General features: G+C 35.7%; 1 pseudogene across 1 annotated transcript; it reads left to right on the forward strand.

The window, feature by feature from the left end:
- The first annotated feature begins 1028 nt into the window (after positions 1-1028).
- Positions 1029-1821, forward strand: LOC308559130 (small ribosomal subunit protein eS6 pseudogene; annotated as a pseudogene). Its single transcript has one exon. The product of its transcript is annotated as a small ribosomal subunit protein eS6 pseudogene (transcript).
- The last annotated feature ends 23623 nt before the right edge of the window (positions 1822-25444 follow it).

Below are 25444 nucleotides of genomic sequence, written 5' to 3' on the forward strand. Positions count from 1 at the left end.
TTTGTTGCAGCCAAGTGATTAGATGTCAACTTCTTGCCTGTATCAAGATGCTGGGAAGAAATAACTCCAGTGCTGGGTAAGGAGTTTACAAGGAGATGACCTACTTATAGCTGGTTTTGCAAAATGGAGTGGCATATGCAAAAGTTCAATAAAGATGGGGAAAAGAATCAGTAGTTGCATAATATTTTGAAATGCTATGTTTTAGAATTTTTGTTTACCTTGAGAAAGCATGAAGCATGAATCAAATATGGAAAAGCAAAGAGAAAACAGTATGTGATAAAGGAAGAATACAGCTCTTCATTATTTTTATGATGTCAGAATGTTCCTTGTTCCTCTTGGAAACTTTACAAGTAAAAAAGTTCAAAAAGATTTAGGTGGCAAAAACATCTTGAAACTCATCAAAGCTATCACTAACTGCTGAACACTCTGAGTTTAATAATACCACTAAGTTAAATAAGAATCCTAGAAGATTTAAATTTATTCATTCAAATATTATGGTGTCATTAATATCACCCTTACAAAATTGAATATGGACTTTAAAGTCCTTTTGGATTGATAGAAGGAAACAAATAACCATGTTGATAACTAAATAGTAACAATTGCTATAAGACTATAAGGGAAAAGTTCAAGTGCTAGAGAAAAAAGACCTAGAAACGAATTTTGACTGAGGAGACAGCAGTTATGGAGGCAAATGGGAGAGAGGGGTGAGGAAAGGCAGAGTGCTCAAGAAAACTTCCCAGTCAAGGGAGAGCATATACACAGGCACTGTATTTATAAGGGTTTGTGTTTGAATCATTGGGAGAAGTGTAAGACATGAGTTTGGAAAGAGTTCTAAGCAGGTTGAGTGGCTGAGTCAGGTTTCATGTATGAAAATCACTGACATCAAGTATAAGTGAGAAGACTAGCTAGGTGCCTCCTGCAGAAGTATACATGAGAGACGATGCTATTTTAAACTAGGGGAGGCAGTTAGTCAAGAAGGATTGAAATAACTTTTTTGTGGCACCTTAGAAGTGGCCGACTGCTTCAGGATGAAGCTGAACAGCTCTTTCCCAGCCACTGGCTGCCAGAAACTCATTGAAGTGGATGATGAACGCCAACGCGGTACCTTTTATGAGAAGTGTAGGGCCACAGAAGTTGCTGCTGACACTGGGTGAAGAATGGGAGGGTTATGTGGTTGGAACCCATGGTAGGAATGACAAACAAGGTTTCCGCATGAAGAGGGGTGTCTTTGACCCATGGCCGTGTCTGCCTGCTGCTGAGTGAGGGGCATTCCTGTTATAGACCAAGGAGGACTGGGCAGAGAAGAGAGCATCTGTTTGGGGTTGCATTGTGGATACCAGTCTCAGTGTTCTTAATTTGGTTATTGTTAAAAAAAAAAGGGGGGGGGGAAGACACTCCTGGTCTCACTGTTATTACTGCACCTCATCGCCTGGGGCCCAAAAGAACTAGCAGAATCCACAGACTTTTCAGTCTCTCTAGAGAAGATGCTGTCTGCCAATACCTTGTGAGAAAGCCCAGAAACAAAGAAGGTAAGAAACCTCTGACCAAAGCACCCAAGACTCAGCATCTTCTTACCCCAAGATTCAGCATCTTGTTACTCCACGTGACCTGCAACACACACCTCAGCGTATTGCACAGAAGAAATGTCACACTAACAAAAATAAGGAAGGGGCCGCAGAATACGCTAAACTTTTGGCTACGAGAGTGAAGGCGGCCAAAGGAAAATGCCAGGAACGGGTTGCCAAGAGGCGCAGGCTGTCCTCTCTGAGGGCTTCCGCCTCTAAATCCGAGTCCAATCAAAAAATGAGATTTTCTGAATAAGAAGAAACATTAAAAAAAAAGAAGAAAAGGACTGAAAGAAATTGATTTTTAGTCTATATTGTACATTTTTTTGACAAAACTGGCCCATGAGAAAAAGAAAATTTTTCTTCCTGAAAGAGATGCAAAAAACAAACAAAAAACAACAAAACCTAAAAATAAAATGAAATTTTAATTCAACAAAATTAGTAAAAGGTTTCATAGACTTACTACAAATTCTGAAGTACTTAATTTTTAGATATTATAAATATGGAACAACATATATTTTTTTAAATCATGGATGGCTTACTCCAAATTTTCATTTATGAGCACTTTTCTCTTCTATGTTCCTTTCTCTACTAATGTTTTTCTGGCAAACCTGGTGCTAGAGCCAATGCACTTACAAATGGACAATGCGTTTACAGCTCCTTTGAAAAATAAATATTAGTCACCAAGATTTGGGCACTTTATCCAAAGCAGAGGGTCTAAAGGTGCAAGGACTTCTTGCTGCTTCTTTCTAGCACAGACAGTGCTCTGTCTAAAAGTTGCCAGGAATCTTTCCTGTTAGGACTTTCTCCAAAGTAGGGGCAACCTTTTTTCACTTATTTTTCTCTGCCCGCAGTGATTCAGAACTCTACATACAGGCGACCAGCCACAGCTCATCATGTGAATAGAACTGTGATAAGATTAACAGAGAATCTGCCCAATAGAGTAGACTTTTTACATGACAGTTTAAACAAACAGAGGGAAGAACTCTGCAGAAATAAAATTATCTTCTTGTGACTGTCTTTCAAACTAATGGATCACAAAGCTAATATATGCAAATATACATCAACCAAACTTTCAGATTAATAACTGAAACAATAATAATTCACATTTGCTTGACACTGTTTGAAGTACCTCATCTGTTTTGCTCTTCATGACAATACTATGAGAGAGTTAATATTATGATTCTTATTTAATAGATGTGAAAACCGAAGCAGAGAACAATTAAGTAAACATCTATAGCCACATAGGTAGTAAAAGGTTTTGTAAAATTCTGAATCCAGCGGTCTGGCCTGAGCCCACACTTTCCACCAATATCAGAAAATGCCTCTCTGGGGAAGGTTCAAATGGCATCCCAGCAAAAATAATGAAACAAAATGGGGGGGGGGGGGGGTATGGGATAGACTATAGTGGATTTTAAACAGTTTTTGGTAGTGGAGTGGGAGAGGAATAAATGAAAACAGGACCTCAATGAAACAAAAATCTGTTGTTAGTCAGGGTTCTCCAGACAAACAGAACCAGGAAATTTATTAGAGGAACTGACTCATATGATTATGGACACTGAGAATTCCCACCTTCTGCCTTCTGCAAGCTGGAGAACCAGGAAAGCCTGTAGTATAATTCAGTCCAAGCTGAAACAAAGGCCTGAGAACCATAGGTTTGCTGATATAAATTTGAGTCTGAAAGCCTGAGACTCACTAATCCTGATGTCCTGATGTCCAAGCAAGAGCAGACGATGGCATCCCAGAGAGAGACAGAGAGAGAGAGAGAGAGAGAGAGAGAGAGTTTGCCCTTCCTCAGCCTTTTTGTTCTGTTTAGGCCCACAATAGGTTAGATGGTGCCACCACATCAGTAAGAGTAGATCTCTCTACTCAGCCTACCTTAAATATTAACTTCTTCCTCAAACACCCTCACAGGCAAACCCAGAAATAGTTTTGCCAGCTATCTGGGTATCCCATAGCCCAATCAAATTGATATATAAAATTAACTATCACAGCCCGACCAGGGGGGCTCAGCGGTTGAGCATCAACCTAAGATTCAGGAGATTGTGCTTCAACTCCCAGTCAGGGCACATGCCCGGGTTGCAGGCTCGAGCCCCACTAGGGAGCGTGCAGGAGGCAACTGATCAGTGACTCTCTTACTGATGTTTTGACCTCTCTCCCTCTCACTTCCTCTCTCTGAAATCAATAAAGATATATTTAAAAAATAAATAAAATATTAAAAGCCGTACTTGTCAAATTAGTGCTGAGGAGGTTTGTAAAAGGCTCTTGTAGAATATAGAGGAAGAGGGAAAATCGATGATAATGTTTAGAGAAAAGATGATAGTTCTAGAATGATATAATTGAGATTTGATAGTCTAATGATTTTTGTTATACTGAGGTAACAGAACAAATGATATAGCATAAAAACAATATTGAGAGACACAATTAAAAAGAAAAGTTTTGATGAACTGAAGAAACACTTAAATATATAAATCATTATATGTGAAGTAAACAATAAAGATGTATCTTGCCTGGCTGGGTGTGGCTCAGTGGTTGAGCATTGTCCTAGCATCCAGGAGAACGTGGTTCGATTCCCTGTCAGGGCACATGCCCGGGTTGCAGGCTCGATCCCCTGGGTGGGGCCTGCAGGAGGCAGCCGATCAATGACTCTCATCATTGATGTTTCTATCACTCTCTCTTCCTCTCCCTTCCTGTCTCTGAAATCAATAGATATAGTTAAAAAAATAAAAATAAAGATGTATCTTGATAAAGTTTACCTGTATTATATGACATATATACACATGTTATCAGTTTTAAAATTTCAGGAAATAAAAGATCTTATAAGCACTCAGGCAGGAAGAAAAGGAACAGGTTACTTAACTAGGAAGAAAAGTGAAATTGTAAAAATAATTGTAAGTGTTCAAGTTCTATAGAGTCACTCTTTAAAGAACTATCCTAGATACCAGAGTGACTGAAACTTTATCCAAGAAAAATGCCATCAGAGAAATCCAAAGAATTTTGGGAAGGACAGTGCATGACATCTCATAAATCTGGGCAGAAGAAATACATTCTTTAAGTCTATTGGAAAAGATTTTTTTGAGCCAACATTCTAGTTAGATTATCTTTTTATTTATGGGACATGCTATTCAGGCCAAATTCTAGAATTCAACATTTACAGAAAGTTCCCAAGGGAGATAAGAAGGTGCTTTCTATTTGTAACCATAGCAGAGAGTGTGGCAGAACCGCCTTGTGTAGTAAGTTTGTAAATAGTACATAGAAAAAAAGAAAGTAAAGGAGTGTACTCACAAAACATGGAGTTACCTATTTTGAACTATACATCAGACAAATATTATTTCCATTCTATTAAAATCAGGAGCACCTAACAAAATTGCTTACTTTATAAAATGTTTACAAATGCTTAATACACAAAGACTGACAAACACTCTAAGCAATTGTTGAATGAATCAATGTGTATTTAAATCTATGAAGAAAATATGGAAAGGCAACAATCAAAGGAATGTATTTTCTGCTCCATCTTCTTGGGCTGTGAATTTTATTCCATTGATTACTTTCCTGTGTTGTTTTTTTTTTGCATCCCAAACTCATGTGGGTTTTCTTTAAGTTTCTATGGTTGTCCTTCTTCTGCTCTTTATAAATTATCTTTTGTATATATTTTATAGCTCCCACCATTGCAATTATAGACACACACACACACACACACACACACACACACACTCCCTCTGATCTAAATAACCATGGGAGCTCTGAAATCGAGTATTTTACTATTAAAATAATTTGTACATTGTCACAGCTTAATTCACTTTTCTGCTTTCCTTATTTCCCCCACCCTGCCCATAATGGACTATCTACCACAATATGCCGTTAGAAACATACCAGTTTCAATGGTTTTAAAATGATTATACTTTTAAGAAAAAATTCAAACATTGTCTTATCCTTTTTCCTAAAAAGAATCAAGTTAAACAAAGCAATGTTTAACCTGATTTTTTTTTTTTTTTTTCATTCTGTTTCTTCCCATCACCACCATTTTACACTAACCCATCATGAGATTCTTTGGCTTGAAAACAATTTTAGAGCTTTTAGTCTCCAGGCATTCCAGTGGATCTCAAAGGGATGGAATAGCCCTCTAAACCACCATAGTTATTTTCCTGATCATAAAGCTACATAGAGTCTATCCCATGCACCAGGTCCAAATCCCCCCACCTGGCCTGCATCTGATGGCCCCATTTTCCTCTTCAGTCCACATCCTCTCACTATTCCTGAGCAATAAGTCTTTTCTTTGTCCCCTAAGTTCTTGTGACATTTTGACGTTATGAAAGTTCTATAAGATAGTAGAAACAACCTGCTTAGCAATGAGCTTGTCGCATAGGAAGCATTTAATTAAGGCCAGCTTTTATTTTCCCTTAGAGTAGTGCTAAAAGGACTTCAGGTGTTGTAGTCTTGTTTCCCCACTGATTTGTTGCCTGAAGTCATGTCTTATATTTTACCATAATCGTTTTTTACTGAGCACATAATAGAAGTTTATTTGTTTTCAATTTCTTATCTTTATAAAGGGATCTAATTAGCTGAATTTAAATGCAATTAATTTTTTGACCCTCTAGAGTATAAAATTTAAACACCTAAGGGAGGTGACTTCTAATTTCCCAAAGAAATAAAATTAAGTATTTGTTATTGGATACATATATACATACATAAACACACACACACATATAGGTATACACATTATAGAATATATATCATACATGTCAATATTTAATTATACATTCCCATTTAAGATTTCCTCCTTTTCATTTTTTTATTACTATTTTCACTTTTTTTAAAAAAATGAAAATACCTTGCCTGAAAATGCAATACACATTTTCACTAAAATACGGTAAAAATGGGATGTATCTTTCCAAGAGATTATAAATCAGATTCATGTCCACACTAGAATATTTTGATTTATAACTGAATTCAAAGAAATAGATTATAAATATACAGTAAGTAATGAGGAAAAGCCTAAGCAGATGTCATAAAACTGCAAGCCCTTAAAAGACTAATGACTGTACGTAGCTTTATGATCAGGAAAAGGCATTTCGGAGTAGATAAATATAATCATACAATTACATTGATAGGCCTTTAAAGTACAGCTCTTTGCGGAGCATAAACATTGAGAATAAAAGAAAAACAGCAAAAATATGGCGTTGACAATGAATAATGGGAACCAAAAGGCTCCTGAGGACAGCATTCACAGCACCATTAGTATGCAAGTCAGCATCTGAAACTGAGAAATGGAATGAGATAAGAACCATCGGCAAACTCTTCAGGAGTGCTACAAAATATAAATACATTTTTTTGTGTTTATTTCATTTGAGCCATGTTAAGTAATTTCATTTCTCTGACTACAGTTATAAAATAAGACCATCAGCAAGTTATAAGCAATATATATATGTGCATAGTATTTTATCAAGCTCTATTTGCCATCACATTTTATATATTGTGTTTGTATCATATTTTGCATTACTAAATTAAAGATTAAAATGAATGGGTTTTATATGTGTTTAGATTTGTGTAGTTTAAAAAATGATTTTATGCAATGATGGTTAGCTATAACTGAGGAAAATGTTAAACAAATGAGTTGTTAGTGGCATGTTGCACTTTCCATACCTGGTTTGATTTTGAGGCAGCCTAGCACAGTGTAAGAAAAATGCAAGTGGATTGAAAGGAGAATTATCTCCTAATTTAATTTTTGCTCTTTACTGTGTGACCTTGGGATAGTCATGATCCCTCTTTGGGACTCAGTTTCTTCATCCATAAGATGAATCAATTAGAACAGATGATGTTAGGATTCTCTTCTACACAGAATGTCTTCTTTTGAAGGGAACAGTATAGGATAGAGGTTTTGAATGATAGAAAATTCTTCATAAAGGACTATTATGAATTTTAAGAAGTTGAGAGCTTAAGACAAACCTAGTGAGATTTTTCTGTTTGTTTTTTTTTTTGAGTTTTTTTTGGTATGCATGATTTTTAAAAACGAGTTACATGAAAACACTTTAAAAGCAGAACATTAGAACATTTTACATTAAAGAAATGCAGATTTCATACTTCCTTTGAATAACTAGATCTGAAAATGTTGAGCACATAGTCCATTATTCCAGCTCTCAGCTTTAGATGATGGAAGAGAGATTTCCCTGTAAAATGAAAGCAATAATACTTACCTAGCAAGGTCACTGTGTAAAAAGAAGTAAGCATCTAAATCACTTATCACAGTATCTAGCACTTGAGTTAACAAATAACATTATTATCATTTTCATGAATTAATAAAAATAAGAGAAAATATTTGGAGTTCAAGTCTCCTTTTTTTTTTGTATAACTGCTAGAGTTTTGGTTATAGAATCAATGTTTACAGAACACAATGTGATTTGCTCTAGATTTGTGTTTTATTATGATTAATCAGTAATATTGAAGAAGAAACCTAAGCATCAGGATTAGATTGATAACAAATAGGGATACATACATCTAAAATTTACATAAACTTTAGAGAAAAATGTGATGCTATGAAAAGAATATAACTTTTTCAGCTAAAGATCACAGGATATTATCTCTCTTACACAATTATTCCACTGGGGAATCTGTCTCAATGCCTTGAGGATTTCTTTTGGATTTCTGATGTATAGTATTTTTATATGATCCAATTAAAAAGTAAAAGGAAGAATTCTCTAGAATTTAAATATAGGTCAACAATTCATAGCTACTTAGCTCCTCCAAAAGAACACAAACCATGTAACACCCTTCATACCCCATAAAGAGAAAATGTGGAATGGCAAAGGGTAACGGGTCAAAAGAACTTTTGAAGAGTTTCTGATGCCTGAGGACTTGGATTCTTTGAATCATGTGCTGTTGCTGGGTCTTGCTCTCCTGTGTCTAGTTTTATTTGTGGTAAAGCTCCTGTGTGCCTCGCTCTTGCTCCTCTCCCTTCCTCCTCCGAGTGCCGGCGCGTCTTGGAATTTTCTCTCCTGCAGTGCCCTCCATTGTACCAAAGTACGACAAGTTGAAAGAATTTAGGTGCTCCTGTTACACCGGCCAAATGAACAGCTTAAAGCAAACCACACGCCACTAATTGCCATCTGCTGGGTTTTAGTTCACTAAGTTATGGCCTAACAGTTCATACCATGAAACCTCTTGAGCCTCAATTGCCTGAGGTTGCTTGGCATGAACAAAAAGGAAAGAAAAGCTTAAAATACCCCCTGAAAAACTCCCAAATCAACATTTTTCTAACAACCCCATGCCCTTACACTTAGTCACACCATTAAATATTTATTTTCATCTATTCTAGCATTTAATTGTCAGCTGCTTCCTTTTATTCATTTTTCCCCCATTTGGTTTTCTGAAGACATGGTAATTTATAAGAAAACAATGGGATAAATAAAGCAATCTCTCACACATGGAGCCTTATGAGAAGCAGAGGGACACAATAGGTTGATTAGACCTTCAAAAGTCCTTTATAACTAAGAAAGGAGTCACATGGGATTAGTGCATTAGCTTACAACAGATTTTCTTTTCTATGTATTAATGATACTTGTCAAAATATTTTTTAAAAGGATATGATTTTATATTTCAAATGTGCTATTATGAAAATTTTCTAGTGATATTTCCTAGAATGAAAATTCCACAAGATCAGGCAACTTAAATGTTTGTTTCAATGATTTTAGTACATTCTCAAAAATCATTGAATGAATAGATATGAATACGAGTCTTTCTGGATTTGATGTTTCATAACATATGAAACACCCTCCCTAGTAATGGTTGTGAAAGACTGATTTTGTTCTTCTCTTGTATTCACTGGTCACTATAGCAGTGAGTAAAGATACTTTCCTGGTCACCTCTGCTAAATTCACTTTAAAAAAAAATTAACAGCTTGTACTAGTTTCCCTTGGATGTTATAATAAACTGGCTGCCTTACAACAGAAATTTATTCTCTCACAGTTCTGGAGGTCAGCGGTCTGAAATCAGGGTGTCAATAGGACCCTTCCCTCCCTATAAATGTTCTTGGGAGAAGCCTTCCTTGCTTCTTGTAGCTTCTGATGGATGCAAGTGTTCCTTGTTTTATGGCTGCTTTACTCTAATGCTTGCCTCCATCTCCACTGCTGCTTTTTTCCCTGTGTGTCTCTTATAACAAAACTTATCATTGGATCTAAGTTTTTGGATTATCCAGGATGATCTCATTTTGAGATCCTTAATTTAATTACTTCTGCAAAGATCCTTTTTCCACATAAGTTCATATTCACAGGTTCTGCAGGTTAGAAGGTGAACATATTTTGAAGAGCCATCATTCTATATATTTACACTGCCATATTACACTACCCTAATTTCAAGAACAGTAAAGTTGTGCTTCAGCTTAACAGACAGTAGGTTTATTAAAATAGCACTCTGATGGAGTTCTAGGACTTTACTGAGATTGTCCTAGATCTAACCTGGGAATGGAGAGAAAATAAAAGGGCCTAGTAGCTGAGTCTCTAGGATCCCACCTTGCCTTCATGTCCACATCAAACACATTTCATCTGTCTCTTAGCTTTTCATACTTCAGATTTCCTTTTCAAATCTTATTTGGAAGATTCCCATCTACAAATATTTTGAAAACTAACTAGCAAAAATAATCTTATGGAGACAGAGTTGATATTCCTCCATTTTCCCCCCCAAACCATTCATTTAAGAGGTGACTTATCAACACAAAATATGCAGGGGCTTCTTGTAGTAATTTTTTTCCTTGGGGTAAAACAAGTAAGAATGTTTAAGGACATTGACATACCTTAAAGTTGATCAAGACTCCCAGGGATTTGTAGATATTCCTTTGGAGAATTGGAAATTGCTTTTGCAGCTTCATTTTCCTTAGAATCTGTCATGGTACAAAAGATCTATGAAAAACTATACAGTGCTGAAAGTCTTAGCCTCTGTTTTCAAAAGGTTATGGAAGTGATAGGACTTTTGAATTGCTATTTAAAACCCTTCATCATTATTCTGTGGCAGCAAAGGTGTAAATTTCCCAAATGGCACATGTTTACTCACTAACAATGCATATTTACTCAGTAAGGCAGCCAAGAAAGTTACCGTAAGGTTTTGGCCAAATTAAAGAGGGTCTTTATTAATGATGAATTTATAATGTGACCATGTTTTAGGCCATAGGGAAACTACTAAGTCAAAGTCCAACACAGAGACATGTTTTCTGATAAAAATTCAATGAAACAAAATGAGTAACAGAAATACAAAAGTAAACAAACAAGATAAAACATATAGTTTAGGATGAACATAATCTCTATCACTTAGGCTATGCTTGGATTAAAAAGAATATCAAAACCTAACTTGATGTGTATAAGAAATATATTAAACACATTCAAAGTTTTTTGAATTTTGAATTCACCTACTCATCAATTGGAGTAGCTGAATGGAAAGGGTGGAATTTCACAAGCTATTTAAATAATTCAAGAAACATTTGAACATTCTTTCCCCCACCAAAGTACATGTACACACACACACACACACACAAACACACACTTACACCTTTGATGTTTTAAGCACAGAAAAAGACATTTAATACAAATTGATATGTAAAAGTCTATAAAAATCACATTTTGTGAGGAGTTATAAAGATGTCATTCAAATGAAAGATGAGTGTGATTGGATTATTGAAGATTCTCTCCTTTCCTCTGCCCATGTTTAACACATGAAACAAGAATGACTGAACTTGACTAACACTGGCCATAGGGGATTTTCCATGTGGAAAAAGTCTTTGACAAATGGCTTGTCTCCCAAGGTAGATAAATCTAGATCCAATGTTAGCAGGCACTAAGACCATCAGCCCATCTTTATCTTTGATGGTTACTATATTCAGCAGGAAAATGTTTTTGTTTTTGTTTTTTCAGTTGAATGCATTTAAATGATAAATAGCTGTGAATTGAATCCTAGAAGAAAGGAGAAAACAAAAAACAATCACTCTTGATTTTTTTATGTAACATATTAAAGATTTTCTTGATCTTCAAAATAATATGTGCCATATACTGTATACAATGTAACTGTGTACACTGAAGACCAAGTTCTTAGAAAATAAAGGTGAAAAAGAAAATAACAGAAATAAGATGACTTTTAAACAGTGATTTTAAAAATCAGAGTAGCTCAGAGTTGAAAGGTATGTTAAAGATTATCTAATTTCCAGATGTTTTAATTTATCTCATTAAGAGTTGTTTAGTATGATAGAATCCCTAGTGATGATCTGCAATCCGGGCCTGACATATAATACAATAGAACTGCATGTAGCTGTATTTTATAGACTAAGTTTGTTCCTAGATTCAAACAAATACAGAAATTCTGAAAACATTAGTAAGGTTTAACATGAGAAAAAATATAAAATTGAAGTATTAGAGTCTGTCATTTAGTTGTTCATTGATTTTCTTATTTACCTAGCCCATATTGATATATTACCTTACACTTTTAAATATTGTAATAGCTTATTACAATTTCAGTACATAGAATCCCTGTTGTTAATAACCGATCTATTTTGTCATTTGTATAATTATGCAGGTAGCCCAGATAGCATTGGAAAAAGAGAATATGGAGATGCATTTAGTAAAAAAGAGAAACACAGAGGACGACTAGTGGTATTAGGCAAGGGAAGGGGAGAAAGTAAAGCAAGACTAACAGTGAAATAAATATTTACCTTTCAACTGCTGATTTTGGAGTTGATGGAGCAGTCTCCTCACTATCACTCCTGAGTGTATGTGGTCTCTGCTTCCTTAATTATAAGATGAGAATATTCATGTTTTTTGTTATTGTTTTGTTAATAATCAAATAGCATATTTTCAAAAATTATTTTGTGAGTATCCTACAAATATTGAGCACTTTTCTATAATTATACTTATCATCATCATCATCATCATCACTACCGAGAAATCTCTGAATCTTCTCCCTCACTTAAAAAATAAATATCCTGAGAACCACTGAAAGCTGAATTTATTCAGTTCAGCTGTCCCCAACTTTTTTCCTGAGATACTCAACATGGAATGACTGTCAAATTAAACTAGTGGGTTAATTTTTAAAACTTAAAAAAAAACCCCACAATTCCACCCCCGCCCCGTTCTGCTCTAAGTCCTTTCTAGTCTCCCGCCAAATCTCCTAAAGTCTGCTTTTCTACTTATTTGCATCTCCCTTTTCATTGATTCTGATCAAAATGAACATACTGTTTTGTTCTTTATTTCAAAAACCTGTTAAAAAGCCCAGCACTTCATAAGTTTGTGAAAAAATATTAACTGATGTGGAGGAGTAGTACATTTTAGATTTTTCCATAAAAATGGGAAAGGAAAACGTTGATCCTTTCTACAGGCCAGTTGATCTGACCTCACTAGTTTCATAGGAAGGGTAAGAGCCCCGTATCATTCACTTTTTATTTCACAACGCTCCCAGGGGACAAGCAGGAATTACTGGAAACATGCTGGTGCATTTCACACATAAAACAAAACAAAAAGATCTGATTTATATTTTCAGCACCCTCCTCCAACAGACATAAACATAAGCTCATAGTTTCCCGACAGAAGTTCAGCCTTTGCTTTAACATGACACAACAGCAGAGCTGGCCAGGCCTGCGCAGCATTTCCAGTCCCCTCCTTCCAGGTAACCTCTGGTAGCCTCTGCCTGAGGCCCAGGCGCAGAGCCCCACACTGGGTTCTCAACAGCAGAAAGCACCCGCCTGGCTCTCCTGCTCCCCCTCACCTGTCAGGGGCGATGAAACAAGAAGTAAAATGTGCCCTCACATGGAAGAGCCTCTTGCATAGGTGGCCTGCCTGAGTCCTGCAGACCTGGTGCCTCCTCCAGGAGAAGCTTGTTCTGGGGAGCCTCGGGAGTGGACAGTTCTGCTGGTATTTTTCCAGAGGAATATTCTGGCAGTTTTCTGCAAATTCTCCCTTTTAAAAGCTCTTTCAAGGGTTTAGATTACTTCAGAGAGAAAATTCAATTAGATAATAATTATCTTCAACACCCACTAATCCAGATTTCTATCAAGGTGTATATACCCAGGCTCAAGAATAGGTTTCATCATTTCATTGTTCAAGTGTTGAAACCTCTTGAACCGGGAAATAAAGCCATGAATTTGTTGAAACATTGACTAGATTCAGACTCCCCCCCCGGGGAACCTGACTTGAATTATCCCATCTTTGTCTGTCTCTCTTCATTTCCTGGGGGCTGATCTTTGACCTGATGTTTGAGGTTAAGAAATAATGAAGGAGGAGGAGTGTTCTTGGCTTTTTGACCCACCCTGAAATCAGAATGGGCTTCTTTAAGCAGTTTCTGTGATTAGGGAGTTTTGGCAATTTAACCATAGAATCTTTTCCCAGATTCCCTATAAATGGTCTGAAGCAACTTAAAATTTCTTGGAAACACAAAAGCATGAAACAAAATTTTTTAGCCTGGAAATGTTCTTTGTTTATTTATTTGGACCACACTGCTTCCTTATAGTTATGCACTGAAGAGAAAATCTCTACATATTTGGACACACAGTGAATGAGGCTGGAGCTGAACCTCATCAAATCATAATTGGTTAGAAAACATAAATAACAATTTACTAAAATTAAAAAATAAGCAAACAAACAAAAAAGAAATGAACTCAGAAAGCAGCACATGGCTGGCTGTCCCAAATACCAGTACTTTGTAGTGCCTGTAAAACAATACACTGCCATTGCTATTGTGTATCCATCCTTCTTGTATAAATGCTAAGCTTATTATATTTCATTCTAATATCATTGAGCTGTTGCATGGTTAAGGCCATATTTCCACATGCTGCAAATGATCAGGGGAAAAGAATGTATTAGAGGCTAGAATACTTAAAGCCAGTGCTTAGATGAGCAGGAGACAAAGCTTCTAACTCTCTCTGGACCCTGCATATAACAACATCCACAAGTGATTCATATGTGAATTAAAATTTGAGGAGCATCACAAGCTAAAGACAAGTTGGTTATAGTTACCGTAAAATTAACTAGTTGTGTATTACTCCATGGATCCACTTCTTTTTTTGTTAATCCTTGAGGCTTTTTGAAAAAATCTGACTTAGACTTCATAGCATCATCTCAAATCTTATACAGATAATGAAAGGCCCTAGTTCAGCAAAAGCAGCTCCCTAAGCTTGTGGAAGTGAAGTTGTGGTAAATAATGGGGTTGGATCCAGAACGTGGTGGGTCTCTGAGAACTAAAAGTGAAGCTCTGAGTTTGTCTGTTTCTCTTCACATGGAAATTCTGTCTAATATTAAAACAAAACATATTTAGGTTTGATTTTATTAAAGATCACCTTGTGGGAGATCTTTAATGTCCAAGAGAGTTCACGTTTCAAGTAATCAAAACACACATACAATGAAGATAGAAAACTGAATGCCAATTTATTTATTCTCTTACAATGAGAAATAAAGCCATTATCTTCATTTAGGCAAAGTCAGTCCAGTTGAATATAAAGCCAACTTGTATTTTAAAAATTTTTTTGTAAATACCAGATCTTCCAAAAAGGAAAGTAGACAACATGGCAATTAGGCAGTTGAGGAAAGTTAGTTCATTTGGATAGCTTTTGGCAGTGGAATCAGAGACACCTAAGACCAGTTTGGCCAAACTCCTTTGGACCCTTGTATCTCCGTAGAACAATTGTGTGGGCACATTCACTTTTGTATCTTTTTTTTCCATTTACCACTGGGCTGTGCTATCTTCTGTTTATGAATTAATTTATTTCCACTGTAGATATGCTAATATAGTTTTTCCACTGTGGATATGCTAATATAGTTTTCTAAGTCACAGGTTTATCTCAATAACTATAACTTAAATTTGCTTAGATAAGTACCTGAATCAAAATCACCAGGGATTTTAAATAATTTGGCTTCCTACCTGTCCCCCCTCCACCAGACCCACTAAAGCAGAACCACCTGGAAAGATGCCTGGGAATCTGCATTTTAAAACCTCCTCAAATGATATTTATTTATCCAACTAAATTTTTAATATTTTGGACTTGGGTTTCTACTCTGATTGCTGAATTAGAAAAAAAACTATACCTTCCCATTTAAAAGTTGTTCTTTGAGGCTGGGGTGATTAGAGTAAGCCAACATTTCCATGTAAAATTAATAGTTTAGTTTAACTCTCAGAGGACTAATTTATTTGAGGTTCTTAGAAGATTCTTCATTCTGCAGACCTCAAGCAGTAATAACAAGTATATGATCAATTCGCATCACCAGAAGGTTTCAAACCTGAATCTACTGCCATTTCTTTTGTAAACGTCCACATATTGTACATATATGATGAAATGTAATCTACCTATACATTTCCTTACCAACTGTTACAAGTAACTGCTGTATGTTAGACCCTTTCAGAAGTAATCTTTTAAGAAGTCTATACGTTCAGTTATTTTGTATTCCGTTTTGTTAATTTCATTAACCGAATCTTTTCTGAGGGTCTGTCATATGTCAGAAACTACCCTATGCATCAAAAATTCACTGATGACTAAAACAGGGTGCTGGCAATAAGAATGTAATGCTTGATCCTGTTGCTCTTTGTAGCATATTCAAATGGAAAGAAATTTCTCCAAAATACAACCCTGTAAAGGCTTTAGTTTCACCTAATTCTAGTCAGCAAATCTTGCAAATAAGTGAGGTCAAGTGGTAGCTGGTTTCAATATCTATATTTGGCAATATCTGAAGAGCTATTTCTAAACTGTCTAAAAATTATCCTTAAATTTTGTTAGAAATTTTATGCCAGCAGCCTAAAAGAGAAGTACATTCAGTTTACTGTGCACATCATAAACAATCAAAAATTATAAACACACGATTCTAATACCAATAGATGACACTTTAATACTGAGAAACTAGTGATAACCCTTGATCAGCATAACTGGTCAGCCCTGCAGCAGTCTGGAACCTCATGTTTCCTCTTTTCCAACCCAAGAAATCCCTGATGAATTATTGTTTTTAGCAAGTGGGAAAGGTGCAGCTGGGAGAGAATGTGAAGATCAGGTTGTGGTATAAAGAGTGATATGCATCCTGCTTGGGATCCGGGTTAAAGTGGATTTCTACATTGAGGAGAGCTTGTATTCCAGGGTATATCCTAATCAATCCTACTGATACATTCTCTCCACTCTCTCTGCAGCTTCTCTGGAAGGCATTTAGGACAAGTTCAGGTTAATTACATCAGATCTAATATTCCCAGGGCAACCCAATGTGATACAGAATACATACAGTAGAAATCCAATTATAGTTTAACATTCCATTTGATTTACTTACTTTTAAATTCTGGTAGATGTGAAACAGGTTCAATAAACTCGACAATATTTTAAATTCACTGTATTATATTTTAAATAGTTCTGAGGAACTAAGTAAAATGTCAATTTCCCCCTGATTTGTTACTGCATTGCATATTGTTTTCTATGAGACTATTAATTTTCTGCCTCACAGTGGCTGTCCTCATCAGTCCCCATTTATGTCCCCTAATTCCTTTAGATGTGGCTCTGAATGGGCTGACTCTCCCTCTGACATGCCCAAAGGCATCGAGAGAGCCAGATCCTGACAGGAAGCCAGGAAGATGGACCAGCCATCCATTTGTTAATGTGTCACACTCGAATTACACATGGCTGGCTGCAAAATTAAATTGCTCTATCAGGATATCAGTGGAGACATAGATACAGCATTATAGCTCTGTGTTCTCTATTGTTTTCGGATCAGAAAATGCCTTACTTGTGTACCCTTGCTAAATTGTGTTCACTGAAAGTGCAGATTGAAAAGGGTATTGATTGCAGCTTTCCCCGGACTGGAGTGGTTCTGTGATTTCAGAATTGAGCATTTAGAAGGAAAAGGTGTGTGATTCCAGCCTTGGCACCTGGAAAATTCCGGAAACCTTTAAAGGCAAGAACTGATCAGGAGATGATGTTAAACTTCGTGGTGGTGATCTGAACAGCTGTATCCATTCTTCCTAATCAAAAGTATTGCGTTAGGACTTAACAATTCTTCCATATATATACTTACAGCCTGCGGATACAATTGCATTCATAATAATGACTTGTCAATGTAAGAAACTCTCAAACCTGCAAAGAATATTTGTGAGTTTATTTGAGCCAAACTGTCAACAACTTCCAGGAAGCAAAATCTCAATGGATTGAGATAGTGCTCCAGAGAATGGCAGTTTCACACCCTATTTAATACATTACAATCAAAAGAGGAGACATATGTGGGTTACATGAAATCCATTGATGAGAGATTAGGGAGGTGGGAGAAAGCAAGGAGGAGAAGCTTCTGGGATTGGATACAAAGTATAATGATAGACACATGCTTCTTTTACATAGGAGGGTATAAGATGGATGGTTAACAGTCAACAACTAATTCAATGATAATGAGGGGATTTGTGGTCTCGGTAGAAGGGTGCCTATGCTTTGAGGGGTCTGGAAAAAGGAAAATTACTTTGACATTCCAATGATATGTTATTGTAGATCCAAAAAGACAATAGACAGGCTCAGTTAAGGTAAAGATTGACCAAGGACAAGACTACCCACTATAAAATGCCTTTAATTAAAAAGTTTTCATTTCAGACCATCCTTTGTGGTTACCTTAGGTCTCTGTGTATGCAAGGTCACCCACCACGCAGGCCTTCCCTGAGCTAGTCAGGTTAGCATGCAGCCCCGTGTGGTCCACAGACTGCTCTACTACAGTGTGATCAAGAGATAGGAAGCAGGGGCCTATCAGCCAGCACATAACATTGGTAACAGATAAACACAGATAACTTCAATAATTCAAAGGTTCTCTAAATGAGGTAAATACAGGTGGAGTTGCCATTGCTTGCAAGGGGATTTCAATTATGCTTGAGTGAAGGTCAAAAATAAATAATTTAAGAGTGTAGAAATAAAAACAACCCCAATGAGGAAAACAGAGGCCATTTATTCAGAGCTTGCTACAGCAAGGGAGTCAGTCACCATAATTTGTGTTTGGCAGAAACTCCAAGGCAGGCAAGGGAGTGAAAAAGCTTTATAGTGAGGAGGAAAAAAAAAAAAAGCTTCAAGTGTGCTCCAGTTTGAGGACACTGGCATGTGGAAACTAGAGGTGGGCTAAGGAGAAGCAGGGCATCCTATGGATTGATTAGGAGAATATTTGGCTTTCTCTGGTTTCCCCTAAGTCAGAAACAAGGGCAAAAAATAGGGAAGCTGGCAGTCAATGAACAATTCTGGGCCAATTGCTGCAGAGGCTCTGTTTTGGCCTCTTGGACTGGTTCCTGCAGAGGTTGTGGTCAGAGTTTTATTGTCATATATGACATCTGACAATTATCCATTTGTATATTCAGTCTCTCAAGAGTGATTTATTTCAACACAGTGTGGTGATTGCCGGGGGAAGGGGTGGGAGTAGGTAGAGTAAAGTAAAGGGGAGATAAATGGTAATGGAAGTAGACTTGACTTGGGGTGGTCAACACACAGTACAGTGTACAGATGATGTGTTGTGGAATTGTGCACCTAAAACCAGCGTAATTTTGTTAACCAGTGTCACCCCAATAAATTCAATAAAAAGAAGGAAAAAATTTTTTAAAAGACTGTTTTCTTAGAATAGTCATTTAGAAATCAAATTCAAGCAAGCTAATTACTGCAGTGAAAGCAATACATATTCTTAACTCCACTCAAAACAAAATATTGAATACCTCTTTTTAAAGTCTAGGATTATTCACATGAGAGGCTAATGTTATAAGCATATTAAAAATGAGCTAGGTGCTTCCCCTAAAGAGGCAGGCAGTGAAAACATCTCTGAAAAGAAATGAAGTGAACTTGGATTGTGAGAAAATTGGATCCCCATGATTCAGGAGCCAGGTGATGCTTTGTCTTTGTAGATCAGGACCTATCTATTATAGAAAGGACTATCAAGATTGAGAGGAGGAAGGGATCCGTGTGAACTAGCATGGTCAAGGAAGTCTTCCATGGGGAATGTGTGGGTGAAGCAAGGACATCCTCCATGAGACTTGGGCAGGGATAGAGCAGGTGGGGAGGCAGTTTAGAGATGAGACGCAAATGGGATTATTGGTCATGCCTTGGCAGAGCAATGGCAAAAAGGAGTGAAATAAAAGAAATATGTAGAAGATATTTTAAAGATTATGAGATGCAGGACTACTGACAGAAAAAAAGAAAGTGAAGTTGTTTTAGGAGAATGTTTTATTCAAATTTGGATGTGTTTTTTGGAGATGGGAGAAGTAGGATGTTCAAAAGGACTTACCTGTAGGCAGCTGGATGTCTCTGACTGAATTTTAAAATGGGAAAACATGGTAAGTATCTATTTGAAATGCTCTCCAGGGGAGTGATGTTTTGAAGCTGTAAATACATTCCCCTTAAGGGAAATATTATATAGGAAAAAAGCACAAGCCTGTTGAAACTTTAGTAAAGGCCACACAACGAAAGGAGAAATAAAAATTAGTGGAGGATTCAGAGAGGTAGGATTAGAAATCCACATACTATGGTACCAAAGAATCTTGGGCAAGTCCATAAAGATGGTGGGGGTCGGGGTCCTGTCACATGATATGAATTGATCCAGAAGAAACATTATGGATGGCACTGTGGAACATGTCTCCATTATCAATAGTTCAAAATGTCCTTGCATTAACGGATGAACTGAAAAGACTGTCTTTTAAACACAAAATGAATTTTAAGAGTATCAGTGTAAAGTTTACAGCTTTGGCTTATATAAAACTTGAAGAGGAGACTGGCTGTGTCTGAGAGCCTATAAGCAAAATTATTTATACATAATTAAAATGAACAAATCAATTGAAGTTACCATTCACACATGCCTAATAAATAGCTAGTTCTGTGAGAATATAGGAAAATATGCTATAAATACAAATTATTTCAAACCATTTGCAATTGACTTCAATATTTTTCAATGTATAATTACTTATAGCAGAGGCAGTTTGTATAAATTTTATTGAAACACAGATTCAGGAAGAATTATGAAATATATACACTGAATGGTTAGAATATTTCTCTGAGAGAACTGGAGGCACAATTTTTCCAAGAATGGATCTTCACACTTTTTAAAAGGGATGGACCTAAGCACTGAAACTCTGGCAATTATTTTGTTAGGATCAATTTCCCGATTTTTATTTTATCTTTCTTACCAAAATCTACATAATGTGCAATTAGGAAGGAGTTTAAAACATATGCTCCTTCCAACCCATTCCAGGTGTCTTAGAGTCTTCACCAGTACTGTTTTCCTTTCACTAAGTACACAAATTTCACTTATTATAATAAATGCGATGACTACACGTTAAAAGGATACACTTGAATTCTGTTGGTGGACATGAAAATTGGTGGACAATAGGCAAGAGGTATTACTATTTTAAATATGTATATTTATGACCTACTATTATGCTAAGGATGTAAGTGTTTAAAATGGTTAATTGTACATGCAAAGTAAAATACTGAAGACAGCTTAAGCATCCAGTAAAAGAATAATCCAATAAATTGTGGCATATCTGTATGATACAGTAGTTTTCTGCTATTTAAAAGAATGAGCCATTTAAAAACTGAAAGTACAACCCGCTATAAAAAGTAAAGTCTAATTCCAGGACGCCCTTGTCCACCCGTCTGACTCCCAGATCCCCTGAGATACCGAGATGGAGCTGCCTCTGGAAGAGCGACACCGCATCCACAGCCCAACGCCCCTGCCCCAGGTGAAGGGCACCAGATGAAGAAAAGTGCGTAGAGTGTGATGCTATTGCAGTAAATTATTACACATATGAATAGAAAGTTGGGGGGGGGATTGGAAGGTACATACCAAATTGTTAATGGTAGTTGCCTTAGCATTTATGTAAGAGGGTCAGTGGAGGAAAGGTTTGGGGAAGTTTCACTTATTCATTTATACAAATCTCTATTGATTACATTTTTATATTTGTAGGATTTCTATTTTTATTATTTTTGCCTTCTTTCTTTTGTTTATAGGGTGTGTGTGTTTGAGATACATTTATATACATTAAAGTACAAATATCTCAAGTGTTGAATTCTATGGATTTTGACAAACACATACATCCAAGTAATCCACACCAAGTTGATCAAGGTTAGGAGGGTTTCCCTCAAACAGTTACCCCTTCTCGAACAATTTTCACCTGCCTGAGACGGCACCACTCTCCTGCCCATGGGCGTTCAGGTGGTTTCCAGAATCTGATGATTGAATAAAGCTGCTTTGAGTAGTCTTACATAAGCCGTTTCTGGTCATATATTTTATTTCTCCTAAACAAATACTTCAGGCATATTTCTTTTTGGGAAGATTTTTTTTTTTTCTCCATAGTGGAACTGCTGAGCCATGGAGTAGTGTTTAATATTAGAAATAACTAATAATAATTGAAGTGATAATAAACAGCTCTGCAAAGTGGTTGTGATATTTTACACTTCCAGCTGCAATGTTTTAGAGGGTTGTAGTTTTGATATATTTATGCACATTTGGTATCACCAAATTTTTTAGCATTAGCCATTCCAGCGGTCTTATTTTGTGTTTTCCTTATGATTAGTGATGTTCTGTAAATTTTCATGTGCTTATTTATGGGCCATTGAAGTCTTCCTTGAGAAGTGTTTGTTTCTTTTAATTGTAGTAATTATTTATGTATTTTGGATACAAGTTCTTTGTTAAATATATGTTTGCAGATATTTTCTCACAGCATGTGGCTTACCCATTTATACTTCTTAGCAGGGTCTTTTGATGAAAACAGGTGTTGTTTTTTTTTTCATGAAATCTATTTTCTCTTTTTTCTTTTAAATTTATTGCTTTCTGTGAACTAAAAAATATTCGCCCATTACCACGTCACAAAAACTTCTATGTTTTTCTCTAGAAGCTTTAACAGTTTTAGTTTTTATAATAGGGCGTGATACTTTTTCAATTAGTTTTTCTGTATAGTGTGAGGTAAATGTACAAGTTCTGTTTTTTCATTTGTTTGTTTGTTTGTTTTTCATTGATATCCAGCATCAGTTGTTGAAAATATTCTCCATCTTCTTTTGAATAGGAGAATTGACACTCCATTTCTTGATATATTTGCTTACCCTATGTCAATCTCATATTGTCTTTATAGTAAGCTTTACAGTAAGCCTTAAGGTCAGCTACTATTTATGTTCCAATTTATTTGATTTTTTTCAAGATTGTCTTTGACAGAGGATCTTTGCAATTCCATTTATATTTTAAAAATGGCTTGTAAATCGCTGTTTCAAAATATATTGGGATAGTGATTGTGGTTGCATTAAATAAATAGTTTTACCTGGAGATAACTGTCAATTTAAGAATATTGAGTCTTCTAATCTATGAACTTAGATATTATTCAACTTATCTAATCATCATTAATTTATCTCAGTAAAGTTTTAGTTTTTATGTGTAGGGATATTAGACAGCTTTGGTTAAAATTATTCTTAAGTACTTTATGATATTTGATGCTATTATAAATAGAAAGGTGGGGTTTTTTTTGTTTTGTTTTTGATAATTTGCTTTCCATTTGTTTGCTTATAACATAGGGAGATATAATTAACTCTAGTTCCTTGACTTTGTAGTCCCTTATCCAAATATTCAGTATTACAGTCCAAACACACGCCCAGGATTCTACACTTTTTGGATTTTTGTTCTTTTATAGCACTAGAGGTTACACATGTATGTTGACGCAGCTTATGATGCTTGTGGTTCTGATGAAGAACTTAATTGAGATGGCCCAGCCAGTGTGTCTCAGGGGCTGAGCATCAACCTAAGACCCAGGAGATTGAGGTTTGATTCCCGGTCAGGGCACATGCCTGGGTTGCGGGCTCAATCCCCACTGGGGGGCGTGCAGGAGGCAGCCGATCAATGACTCTCTCATCATTGATGTTTCTATCTCTCTCTCTCCTTCTCTTTTTCTCTCTCTGAAATCAATAAAGACATGTTAAAAAAAAACAACTTAATTGAGATGGATGAGAGAATATCAGTGCTGAGCTATTACAGTCCAATTGAAACTTTCCCAATTTTAATAATTGTTATTAATTACATTTCAATTCTTGTAGGTTCAGAATACACACACACACACACACACACAGCTTATCTAAATATATACTTACATTCATATATAGTCATATATATATTCATATATATGTAGTCATATACACATATACATAAACACACAATAGCTAAATATATATATACATTCATATATAGTCATATATAAATATTTAGATATATGCATATCATATAGTTATTATATGCAGTTTAGTGTATATATGTATGAATATTCATATACATATAGATATACACATACATAATGACCACTCAATCAATAACTCTGATTATGGCCTTTTGGGTAGTACTGAGAAACTGCTTAACTTCTCTGTATGTCATTTACTTGTTTGAAAATAAAAATAACTCTAATTCATACTGGGAAGGCTACTTGAATTAATAAAGATAATTGAATTTCTTAGGGGGAATTTGAGCTAAATTTTTATGTACATATCATACCTGTTGACATCTAAATGTAATTTCTTACTATCTCTCCCAAGTGTGGCATTATCTGCTATTTGTTCTTTCTAAAATAGTGCAGTAGAAAATACTTTGAAAACTTTGTGCCTGACCTTTATTAAGATTTATCTTTAAAGCCAGGAAGATTAGAATTGCATATTGTTTTGATCTATAATAGAGCTTTGGTGTTTTATATTGTTATTATTTTATGTAAATACTTTTGATGGTAGGGAATCTTAGAAGGTTTTGACATGATTAGCTTCAAGGTTGTTTTTATAATGAAACCAAATTGTAAAGTCAAGGGCTAAAAGCCTGGTTATAAGTTTTTTATGATTTTTGTTTTTAAATACTTTTTTATTTTATTAAGAGGATTTGTACTTGTCCAAATACTCTTGATGTCTAAGACTTTCAATTGCCTTTCATAAGATTCTAAGGCCACATAATTATAAATGAGTAAAGTTCTTATCTATCTGAACAGCTTTCTGATCATCAGTTTGTTTACTGTATGGGTAGTCATTCTTAATTATGCAATGAATTCTATATTTCTTATTCCACTCTTTCTTTCTTTCATGCTGTGATGATCCCCAAAAAAAGCAAAAATGTGCTTCTATAATTACAGGTCCAGGGTAACATCTATAGGAGTTTAATACAGTTTCTTATGCTTCTAAGGATATAAGCCTCTCAATTAATCACAGTTTGAATTATCCAACTGCTTATTTTAATTTCTTCTTATGCATTTGATATATTTTCCTCCTTTGTTAGTCTTAAAAATAGAAAATATACTCAATGGACATCTTACCTCTTAACTCAAAAGTTATATCTTATATCTCATTTTTACCCTGGTGTAAATTTCAGGCTATTTTTGTGAAAATATGAAGTAGCATTTTTAATATGAGGCACAGCAATAAATACTGAAACATAGACCTAGATCTTTGTGAACTTTACAAGTCATTACTCAATTAAAAAAAAAAAATTGTAATGCTATCATTAATAAAATATTGTTTTGGAATATATCCTAAGAATCCTGAAACACTAATGAGAAAGAATATATGCACCACTATGTTTATAGCAGCACAATTTACAATAGCTAAGATCTGGAAACAGCCCAAGTGCCCATCAGTAGATGAGTGGATAAAAAAACTCTGGGATGTTTGCACCATGGAATACTATGCAGCTGTAAAGAAGAAGAATCTCATACCCTTCGGGACAGTATGGATGGACCTGGAGAATACTATGCTAAGTGAAATAATCCAGGCAGAGAAAGACAAACATCACATGATCTCACTTATATATGGAATCTAAAGAACTTGATAAACTGATGAAAAGAATAAATTCAGTGACCATGGAAACATGGATCAGACTGACTAACTGCAGAGGGAAGGCAGGGGTGGAGGAGTGGGGGGGAGAGATTAATCA

Source organism: Miniopterus schreibersii (assembly GCF_964146895.1).
Source record: "Miniopterus schreibersii genome assembly, chromosome: 6".
Lineage (NCBI taxonomy): Eukaryota > Metazoa > Chordata > Mammalia > Chiroptera > Miniopteridae > Miniopterus > Miniopterus schreibersii.